This window comes from Anguilla anguilla, chromosome 13 (assembly GCF_013347855.1).
Source record: "Anguilla anguilla isolate fAngAng1 chromosome 13, fAngAng1.pri, whole genome shotgun sequence".
NCBI lineage: Eukaryota > Metazoa > Chordata > Actinopteri > Anguilliformes > Anguillidae > Anguilla > Anguilla anguilla.
This window is the reverse complement of record NC_049213.1, coordinates 31,217,546-31,230,095: the sequence shown is the minus strand read 5'-3', so window position 1 is coordinate 31,230,095 and position 12,550 is coordinate 31,217,546.

Here is a 12,550-nt window from a genome sequence, read left to right as displayed (position 1 = left end):
TCACATAGATGCTGATTGAGGACCCAGTATTATCATGTATATTGTTTTAAATTATGGGTACTGTATGTGTACTGTATTTTTCTATTGTCTTTTTAGAGATTGCTGTGAATTAAATTAGTGTGTGAATAATTGACCGTAGATTGTATGTTCTTTTTTTTTTTTTTCTCTTTTCTTTTCTCCAGCCATTGGTAAACTGGATTATGTATGTTCCCTCATATTTGAGATCTTCTGTTTTTAGTATTATTTTCTTCTGATTATTAATCCACCCAATAAAGTCAGTACCATGAATTCTATTCACCCAAAGTATTTTGCACACAGAAAACTTTGCACTAAGTACTTTTTGTGTGTTTATATTATTTTTGTTATCATAGATTAACTGTACATTTTGAAATCATGAATTTATGTGAACTGCAGTATTTTTCCAAAGCCAAAACCTTTCGTAATATGCAAAAATCAGTTTTCCCATAAGGCTGCTGGGTTGAGCTGCAGATGTTTGTGGTCAGCCCTGTATTCGATGTAGTATGCACACAGGAACTGTTTGGTGATGAGTGATTGTTGGGTCATCTCTGCCAACAGCAGGATTAAAAAGTTTTTGATTGAATTGCTGTGAGCAGTGGAATTAATCTCCCCAAAGTGCAAAGCTGATTTGCTGTGAATATTTTCCCCCTTAATCCAGTCATACTCTGCCGTTTGCTCACATGACTTGATTGCTAACTGATCCTAATACATTTTTTTCACCACCATGTACTTTGTTTTTCATCAAAATTTGTTATTTGTATTAAAAAAGGCAAGCTAAGGGATATTTTACACATTTTACACTGAATTAGCCTAGTTTTAATGGTTTTATTTTATCCCAATGCCAATATTGCAGTATGCATACAACTGCTAAATAGTTTGCCTTTGTGAAACTCATTTGAGCGCATTGTGACATTTTCGTATGCACTGTAGTTGTTTCCTTATTTTGGGGTATTTTACTTAATGATCAAGTATAATTTAAGTTGTTGTCTCCACTCACAAAACAAAGAAGAGGATCAGCACCCTGATGGAACAACAAATATTTTCAATCAATTGTAAATCGAATTGTATTCTTGATGGCACTTGAGGTTTTTTTAAAGGAAAACTCCTGGCTAAAGCACTTACTCCTGGCTAAAACAATTAGCAGGGGTTCAAAGCAAAACCCCGAACTGAAATGACTATCCGATACTTATAGTTGGTGCCATAGTGCATTGAAGATGGACTCTCCTATTAAACTCCATTGTGCCCGCTGTGGCAATATTACAGTGTGATGTCACGTCATCTAGAGAACTCGCAGTTTCACTGTGAAAAACTGAAATGCTACACAAAATAGGAAAATAGGACCGGGGTTGCGTTTTACGTCATGAATACGTAAGTTCTAACAATGTCGAAGTGTTTTAGGCTGGGGTTTTCCTCTAATATGGAGTAACTGCGTCCCTCCATGATTTGATCCATCCATTTTATTGCGCTGTAATGTAATGCTCTTCAGGGTTCACAGCTGTGTTTGCTCTTCCTCACAGTATATACTGGTAGTTATACCATTTCTCCAGAATGTATGTTGTATCGTTTATTTCCTGTTATTTCAACCAAATAAATTTTAATCGAATAAACAACTGAAATTACTGTTTGTTTTGATGAATTTATTAAGCAACGGGGTTCACTCCTCCCTGCACCACTGGCACTTCTGACTTTTTAAAAAGAAAAAAAAGTCAATCCGATAAAAAGAACTGCATCATGAAACTTGCAGACTTTGAGGCTGTCTAATGGCTAACTGTTGAAGATATCCTTTTGAAGTTTCTGGACGAGCTGTGTTCATATAGTCATGTTAGGGGGCAGGGAGAACCTTTGTCAGGGGCTTCTTATTGCTGAAGTGTACATATAACCCAAATTCATATTAAGGTGGTAGTAATGACATGCACAATGAGCATTTGTTTGTTATGTGAGAAAGGTTTAGATTAAACTTGTGATTAGATTAATCACGCATTGCAAAAGCAAAAACGGCAAACTCAGTGTGTACAGTAGCAATTTTAATATAAACAGTCCTCAATCAGTATTTGAAAGTATTTGAATCATGCACTTTCTCCCATTCAGTCAGGTTTTCAAATGTTTTCAAGGTAACCCTGTTGACTCCTGATTTACATCGGTCATGTCCAGTAATTTCATACTCATGTGATCTCAAAGTAATGAATAAGACTAGTTTCTTCCTGCAATCTTGCAAGGTCTGCCAGTGCAGAGTTACTTGGATGTTGCTGGATTGGGTCCAACAGCTTACCGTACAAAAGTATTTTAATGTCTGTCTTTAAAGATGATGAACATGTGGGGTGGTCCTTCAATGCTCTTAAGTGGAATCTCTGTAACTTTGCATGAAAGATTGACTGTTTTTAAGCCATAATACAGGAATTGATTTGCAACTGGGAAATTTAATTTTTGTCTTTTAGTGTGTCGTAGCATACTGTATTTACCACTGTAGCAAGCGCATGCAATTGCTTAAAGGACGGCTTCTACATTACAAGAGGACAGCATCCATCCGGTCACCCAAAGTTCATTTTTTTTGGCCAAAAGGGGGAATTACTTCCTTAATAATACTGTTCAACACTTTGAGACCAAAGGTAAGAGCTTATATCCCACTTATAATGGATGTGCCACTGTGATCGCACCTGCTGTTGTGTTATACTTTCATCTCACCCGAAGAGGACGTTTCCAGAGCTTTTTTTGCTCCTTCAGGCCCCCTCCCCCCCCCCCCCTCCCAACTTCTATCCCTGTCTGTTTGTCTCGGCCTTTAACCCCCCCCCCTCCCCAATCTCTCATCTCCTGCACCAACGGCTGGGTCAGAAAGGTCACCTGACCTGGGCCTTATCCACAGTAACCATCCCGTCCTTCACCTGCACAGGTGAGTGTTCTATACAACTGGCAAGGCAGACAGTCATATCATGTTAGCACAGGCATATTGCCTTAATTGTTAGTTTTGACTTTGAACATAGAATAGATTCAAAGGGAAAAAAGAAATACTGTTTAATTATTAGCCTGTTTTTGCTACTGTAATCCATGTTATTTTATACAAATTATTAAAATGCTAGAAGTTTTAAAAAGGCTGAAGTATTTATGAAGACTTTAAGACTTTATTTCTACTGTTTAGGAAGTGATAAGTAGGCTTATGATTCCCTGATGGAAACACCTTGTGTCTGCAAACGCATTGACCAAGACCCATTTAATGTCCTTCTGAGATGTTATCCATCTAGCTTCCTTTCCCCTTTTCCTCATTTTAAGGTTTGGCTATATAGCATTAGCTTTATTGCTGATGTTTTCCCTCCAAAGGGTATATGTACAGTATAATATGCTAGCTTGTAAAGTGATGTAAAACTAGCTAAAATGTCCTCAAAGAAAAGCATCATGTGCAATGGTATTGTACTGAATTTTTGTTTTGAAGGCTTCTAATGAATGGGTGCATATCACCTTGTTTTAATCTGATCTGAAAACACTTTTACCACTGGAGTGTGTAATTGTGTAATTAAGGCTTTCTGGTTTTTTAGGATTAAAGTTTTAAAATTAGACCAGTACCCTCTGCATAAATTTCAACTGACTTTACCATCTAGTGTTGCAGTTAGTGTGCACAAAGCATGGCAATTGACAGCCACTGAATGTCTTTGTAAACTTGATCCTCGATCAAGAAATAAGACTCCTTTAACAGTCACTTGCCGCTAGATGACCTAGAAAAACTTTTTTTCCCAGTTGCCTGGAATTGTTCAGTTGAGCGACAGGTGAGAAATACTTTCTCAACAATGTGTTTAAGTGTGCTTCAGTGATGAGTGATGAAGTGCTTCATGGTTTTTGAAAAATAAGATAAAAACTATGAACTGGTTTAATCATGTACAGGAAGGCAGGAGTTCTGGTCATGTTGATAAATTGGACTTTCTCCATTTTGGTGGATCAACTTGTCAATCTGTTGTAAGGGTCTTTACATTTATTTTATTTTTTCATTGCTGTGGGCCGAACGTCAGCCATCGTAGGTCGCGATGAGAATGTGGATGGTGCTCTACGGGCAGTCGAAACTTCATGCTTTTAAAGCAGTCATTTATTTTGCTACAGGTGACACCTTTTTTGAAGAACAGCTGTAGTATTTTAAGGTAACGCAAGTTGATGGAGGCCAAACTTCATATTAATGTAGCATCTAGTGCCTTATATGCTTTCAATTGCTGACATAATCAGTCAACCCATGTAGGAAATGAGTTATCCCCTCACCCTATTTTAACAGTGTTCCTCACAATGGTTGACTAGCAAGCCAGAAATTGCAGCCAGTTGACAGACTAATAACTCAAAACTAATTCTGCCTCCCGTTTGCTAGGTCAAACATCATTTTACAGCAAGAGATGGGAATTGGGGCCTATACTACAGTGTATGAGTTTGCAATATTCCATTGGTCAGCAATGTGAGGCATTTGGTGCAGGCCTCTTGTATGAGCCCGGCACAGTGAATCGGGAAGGTGGTAGACAAGGTTGTTTAAATGCTGGGATTAGGAGGGTGTGGGAAGTGATCTCTCCTTCCATAAATTACTATTGTGAAGCTGTGGGTGGAGCGCGGTTGCTTCCACTAACAGGGCTAAAAATGAGGCCTGCACTTCTCGGCACCTTCTCCTTTAATGACAGTGGCCAGCTTGACAGCTGCCTCAGTGAAGTCATCGGCTGCTTGCTGTCTGCATGCCTTTTGAAAAAATGCCCTCTGTTTCAGTTGAGACATGAAGAGATTTACTTGCAAAGACTTAACAAAAAGACATTTGCCTCACAACACTTAATCAGACTTAAACATTTGCTTTAACCTGCTGCATAGGTGTTTTGGAATATGATGTGTAGCCCTATCATGTGAACATATGCCGTGTTTCCCTTTCACAAACAATACTTGTAAAGATATTTTATGTAGGCAAATCAAGACCGTATACAAAAGATATAAGCAGATTTTGGTAGGTTCCATAGGTTTTGTGTAGTTGTGGATAGAAACATAAGACCACATGGTATTCCTTATCTCTTGAATAGGACAGAAAAGTGGAATTAAATAAACAACAACAAAAAAAAAACGGATTCAAGACACTGATTGTGAATGCAAACAAAAAACATCCTACAGCAACCATATAATTGTTGCTTTGGTTACAGGGCTGAAACTCCTCTAGCCTGTGATCTAACTAAAGATCATTATTATAAAAGCAATTTTGAATGAGTGCACTGCACTGCTGCAATTGCATCCTTAGACCATTATAGGTATTTATTAAGTGGCATTCATCCAAATTGTTATTTCTGCGGTTTAAGTTTATTGTTAGCTAATTTTGACATAGTGAGAGTTGGACCAGTATATTTGTGATATGATACAGCTCACTTCTAAACTCTCTAAGTGTTTATACAGGTATCTTTTAATACATCAATACAATTAAAGGTTAAACAAGTAATAACATTTAAATTGCTTGATGTGTTCTTAGGCAAAACAGAACCCTGATTCCCTTTCCCTACTGTTCCCTCTCTGTTTCTTTGCTACATTTATTAATGTTATATTGTCAGTTTTCAAGAGCCTGCTGTTTTGTAGGTATCCCTTCCTGGACTATTTTCTCACATAAATTCAATTTTGTATTTATTTATTTATTTATTTATTACCGTGTCCCAGTTACAGATAGCTGCTTGTTTAGGTCGAGGGTTGGGGTCTTGGGATGGGGAGGGATTGGGTTTTGGGATAGGGGTGGGAGGGGCTTGATTTACTTCTTGTTTTACTTCTGCTTTTGTCAGATTTCAACCTATTGTCATCTACCACCAAGAGACCAAGAGAATATAAGTAATATTAATGGAAACTGTTACTAGCCTCTGCCAGGTTTGCTCATTGTATTCACCCCCCTAGGAGTGATATTATACAGGCAGCTGTTTGTGTCTTTGAATCTTCTCAACAAAGTGAACATAACCACTCCTGCATCTGAACATGCTTAACATTACCTTGCATTAGTATAGGTACTTCTCTTTTGTGGTGTTTCTTTTTTAAATGATTACCGTAACCTTACACTGCACCTTGTGTTTTTTAAGCCCTGCAGTGCTGTGCTTTTGGCCTAGATGAAATCTAATTCATTGTGTGTTATGCTACTGCCTGAAAGAAGCCTTTTCTTACAGAAATGTTCTTACCTGGTTGTCATATCACAAATTATGCTTGTTTGCTGGTGGCTATAGTGAGTGGTCTGGATTCAGCAAATATGTTGGCAAGCTCTACAGGCGTTGTTTGAATTGCTATGGATTTATAAACAAACTTAAAATTTTTTATTTTTATTATTTTTTTTAGAAATATCTGGAAGGCATTGGCTACCATATTCCTTTTCCTTCCTGTCCTGACATGGCCTTTAATTCCTGCAGATACCGCTTAGAGCTGTCTGAGTTTGTAAGTGTGATGGATGAGCTGAAGGTTGATGGGACACAACCTGCAGGGTGGCCACACCACATCCTACTGAGTTCTAAGTGGTATGTTACTCTCTGGGAGCACACGTCAGATTATATGTTTCCACTGCTTGAGTGGTTAATGGGATGAGCCTAGAGCCTAACAAACAAACTTTTCACAGGCCAAGAACATTTAAAACGTTGGCAGTTGGTCCATTGATAGGTATTGGGCTTGTGTATACTTAACATATCCTGTACATGTGGTCTATTTCAAGACAGCAGAAGTTTCCTGCACAAGGATGAAATGGCATGTGATGTAGGACCAGCATTCTGGGCCACGTTTCACTCGTGGTACTGCAGCTGAGCAGGTGTTACAATTAAAGAATCCATGCTTTGGAACTTCAAAAAGGTGTGCCCACCCCCCCCCCCCCCCCCCCACCCCCCCCCCCCACCACCACCACCATTGACAGCTTGACCGTGCGGCCTAGATGTTGCAGGCTCAAACACAGGGTAACTGGCATAGGGAATTGATGCTATAATGTAATCTGTGTCACTATGGCGATGGGCTTTGCTGGAAACCCTACTCAAAGTGGCGTAAAGGAGGCCCACAGCAGCCCTAGAATAATAGTTGGTATGAAATATCAAATTTGAGGGCATAAAAGGAAGATGCAGCTAAAGCACTGATTAACGTAATAGCAAAGCCTGTTTACATTTGCAGCAAATATTTCCAACCAAGAATAACATGAAACATAATTGTTAGATAAATAATCAGGTAATATACGCACAAACAGCCTCTGATGGCTAACTTCTGCTGCACAGGCTGCTTTTTGTGACCTTGCATGCCGGTCTCCACATTCTCAGATAGAGGGCAGTGCAGTGACAGGACTTTCAAAGGCAAATTGAATTTTAAATATGGTAAGTAAGCAAAAACAATTAATTGAAAAGGTCTTGTATATAGAGCTTTTCATTTTAAAAACATTTTTTTTAAAGTGCAGTACGTCTTTTTTCTTATTATGACAATTCCACGGTCTTGGCTTTTGAGACGGATGAAACGTGCATTGGGATATAATGACATATTGGGTATACTTCTGGTTTGGATTTTTTGGACCAGTGACAAAGGGGAGCACGGGGGGCTGCTGTACGGGTTCTTCAAAGCCTCCTACACAGGTATTAAACCCTGCAGGTGTGCAGGAGGCATTGTTCCGGCCACAGCCACGTATCTACAGCGAGAAATGGTTGCCCTCTCCGCCTTCCACTCTCTGATTATCAGACATTGAAAGCACCTTTACTATTTATTATTTTTTATTGAATTCATTCGCTCTTTCTTTCTCAGAAATACATTTATGGTTTGGTAGGTGCTAGATATAAGATCCAGCAGAGACATTTTGTGATCCATTCAGTGGTGTATAATTTCACTTATCTTATGTGCCTATAATTTTTTTTTTTTTCTTCACTTTTTTAGAATCAGGCTACCTGTTAAGTGGAAGCAAACCCTCCATGTGCTTCCCTTGCTACATGCACCTTGCAGCACCTTCCCAAAGTATTGAAGCTTGCAACATTTATATTATTTAAGTCTTAAGGCACACCACTCTATTATACATTAGCCTGTTATGGGATGGTGGAATTTGCAGATAGGTTTTCAGATGGATGCAGAGACATGCGAATGTGTCAAACTAATATTCTTGGCCAACGTGCAGTTAATTATGTGCAGGTATGCTTCCATGTCACTTGAGATCCACAATTTTGTCACTCAAAACAAAAAAACCAAATCATTAGTTTTATGAACAAGAGCCTACGTTGTGATACATTAATATTTTCACATTTATATATTTTTAAAATATAAAGTTGTTTTAATGACAAAAGTAGTTGAGTAGTTGTATTTTAGTAGATTTATGCACCAAAATTATAAACCCTCCTTAACATTTTTTTAGGCACAGAGAGCAGGTTTATAAGCCAGTTGCAGCGTGACCCGTCTGTGAACCTTGAGAAAAGTTTTTTCCACGTAAAAATGTATCAAAGTAAGGGGAGTTTTAGGTTCAAAACGGTGACCTCCAGTCGCCCCAGCTGTGTTTTCTAAACAATCTTGTAGAAAGTATCCCTGCCATTTAGCAGCCGGCCAGACAGCTAGTGCATTTCACTTTGATGCCCCCCCCCCCTCTTTTCTGGGTATGTTTTCATGTGATGTGGCAGCCAGCCAACTTCGCTTGGTCCCTGTCCTACACCTGTGGCCTGTTTAGTGATGTACACATCCAGCTCTGCATGGCAGCGGCGACCCCTCCTCACTTTGGGCAGCTAAAAAGCTGCATTGATTTTCCTTGCATCTAGAACCGCCATTCCTGACTCCTCCTGCCTGCCCCTCTGGTCCCAAAATTTTTTCCCCCCTGGGGTCAACTCAAAGCAGAGGTCTCACCCAACCCTCCACACAACCACGGTACACTCCACATTCTCACCTCACATCAACCCATGGTACAAACTGCATTTTCACCTCAACAGATACAGGACCATAGGGAGAGCTACATTCCCACACCATCAGACAACATTACCACAACATCAAATGTATCATTTGCTTAACTGTGAACGCAGAAAGAACCACAGTCTTTCCTCACCACACAGTAAACAATGTTCTGATCTTGCCCGCCTAAGCACCATATTACAAAACTGCATCTTCTCCTCCTCTCACTACTGAACCGCAATACACTAATGTCAAAGGACAGTATGACGCACAGTTCACAGTGTAATAATTCTCACCACTGAACTTGTTGTATTTTTTCTTTACTTAATCTCAGATAATTCTGTTTAATTGGTTACTGTATGTCTTAGTAAGCTTTGAAAGAGGAGTTTAACAGACAAATGTAGGAATTGTACCATTTGACCTTTGAAAGGGATGTAGTATCATCAGTCCTGCAACTTGCATACGGCAACTTTAATTTGTGTTTTGCTTTCATAAGTGTTGCTACATGCATGCATTATTCAACCCACCAGTTGAATATTCAACCCACCCATCAGTTTATATTTACTCAGTATTATATTTTATAATAAAGACATTAAATAATAAAAAATAAATCCAAAAAGGCACACACAGCATTTAATTTTTTTGGAAAGCCAAAAGGGCAAGATCAAGCAAGGTTTAGCGTTGGGTAGGCTGTTGTACTGTAGTACTGTTGCCAAAATGAGAAATTATAACCTTCCTCAGACAGTGGAATTACAACTGTGTGACAAAACCCACCCAGTACCTTTGATGAGGAGGAAATGATCCAAGGCATATAATTGGACACGGCAGGTATAAACAGTAAAGGGAAATAAACTTTAGCATTAAGCTGTCTATATGGATGCTGAATTAATCCATGTTTTTTTTATCAAGGCCAAAAGATGTTTTCATCCATAAGTTTATTTTTCGCCTAGACAACCTTAATAATGATGCTTCTGTTTTCTGTTACCCTAATAAAAGATTTTCGTCACTGCTCTTTTGAGGAGACAATGGTTGGCAGTTGCTCTGTTTTAATTTCTTTCATTTCTGTCACCTAAAAGGCTATTTACATTTGGCTCTGTTTCAGGTTTTCAGGGCTTCTATTCAGCCGAGTTGACTAATGACTGTGTTGATTTCTGAGAAATGAGCTCATCACTGTCTGTCCGCCTGAAGCTAAATGTAAAAATATTGCAACATCTGTAGCTGAATTTACCTGCAGCTTCAGATAAAATCCCAACAGGGGCCCAGCCTTTGTGGCCGTGAGTAAAGTGATTGTCCATCCAGCTCTGGATGTCCCTCAGGCAAGCGGAGATGCAGGCAGGGACCTGTGTGTCCGATGGGGAGAAGGAGAGAAAGAGTTGTGTGTCGTCGGCACAGTGAGGTGAAAGCTATGTAATTTAATACAAAGGTAAAAGGTTGCTCATGCTTGGAGCTGCGGAGGAGAAGCCAGAGGTGCAGACCAGGAGCAGGAGGCACAGAGGAGAAGCAGGAGGTGCAGACGATAAGCAGGAGATACAAACAAGGAGCAGGAGGTGCAGATGAGGAGCAGGAGGTGCAGAAGGTACAGAGGAGGAGCAGGAGGTGCAGATGAGGAGCAGGAGGTACAGAGGCGTAACACAGAAGTAGCTCATCTGCCTGCCCGGTCGATAGAACCACAAGGGGAGGAAAGGATGGCATGCCCGAATTGAAGGACAGGTGTGCCACCCACCATTCTTGTTCAAACGGATGAACGCCCTGTGACATCACGCCATGCAGCAGAACGGCATTCTCCCAGTCCCTTTGTGAGTCTCATACTGAGCTGCAGTTTTTTTGGAAGCACCGTGAAATTAGTTTCAGATTAAGCCACAATCTCATCTCAGAGTTTTCTTCTGTGTGTTGAAAAGTGGAATATAGCCACTCATACTTTCCTTATGTGCATTCATGAGCAATTGGCCACACCTTATTGGAATTTATTGATAGACATTTTGCTGAAATATCAAGTAGTTTGTGTGAATGGTGAAAACTATGAATTTACAACATGCTTTTGAACAAAAAGCTCTTTCTTAGCTTGTTTTTTTTTTTTTGCATACTTCCAGCAGAGCATGGGATGTCCAGCCACCAAATATCCTGTGACCCTGAAAATGTATCTGAATGCGTTTTAAAATTTAGTCCCCCTACAACAAAAAATTGTATTTGCGGGTAATATAGCGCACAATAAGATAAACAATAAGGCTGACAATATTAGCTCATTGATTAACACAGATATTCAGGTAACTGATACACTTAAAAGATTAGGTCATTTGTCAAATTAAATGCACACAAATAATGTGCATCACTTTCTGACTAATCAGAAGCCACATCCTGAATCATAAGATCTGGGCCAATAACATATCATCCAATCCTCTTGGCAGCTTTTGTTGAAGTACCTTGAAAAGGGGCTGGGTTGAATAATGTCTGTTAACATTGTTTTGAACACATACTGACAAGCAGGAAGTAATCCGAGTCAGGCAGATATTCTGTTTGGGCTTGTAAGTGAGTGATTCATAAACAAAACGAGTTGAAATTCTGTAGTGCTGTATCCTTATGCAATTAATAGTTTTTTAGATAAAAAATATTCTTAACTGTAATATCCAGCAAGTTAAATAAAGTTGACAGACCTTTATGTATACATGGCTTTTCATGCAGTGCACTCAAAGTGCTTTCCCAGTGCAGAAAACACTATTTGAAAGATACTGGAAGGTACAAATAAAGACAAGATATAAAGGTGAACTAACAGCTAATAGTACAGTACAATGTACATGGCTAAACAATACTACGATGGTTATTATCAAGCTGTTTACAAATGACTATAACCAGGGGGACCAGTATGCTGTCCTTTTTAGCTGGAGCGCAACAGCAAGGCCAGCCCTATAAACGCGAATGTCTGTGACTGAGTGATGAAGTTACACCATTGGTCGGCCTAGTTATGAAGTTACACCATTGGTCGGCTGGATGAAGTGTGTTAGGTCCAGCCATATACTAGGTTTTGACCTGGTCTTGTTTTCCTTTTTTTATCCTTCCAAGGGCTAAATCTATGACAGCATCTCTAAGGAGCAATTCTGTGCTTGTTTGATTCCATCTCTCATTAGCTCACCTTTTTCTTGGCTCATAACAAATTATCATGTGCTACTTTTCTTCTATTCTGACATCAGATGATGATTCAAGCAAAGGCCAGTTGGTTTCACACAAGATTAATTAAAGAAGGAAAATGCTCAACTTTAAGTTACTGATAACTACAAAAAATATTATTACTATTATTATTACTATTATTAATAATAAAAATTACATATTATATTTTAACCATACTGCAGTATGTTTTTTTAATGATATTCAACAACTAAATACTTAAACTGCATTACAGTTTTGTACTTTAAATCATGATGCAATGTCAACAAGTTCACATACAATTTATCTACAAAAGCAGGAAATGGAGAACCATTTACTCACCTGAAGTAGAACTGTAAAAAAATAAAATAAAATTTGAATTATGTTCTGGCTAAGAATTTCCCTTGTGATGGTTGGTCATTCATGATCCATGGAGCAACGATACATTAACTGAAAGAGGAAGAATGGAGTTTGAATAAGTGAAATAAATATTGAAATATTGATAGTTGTAGTATGTAGTGGTTTATTGTTGCAGTTGTATATGGAATAT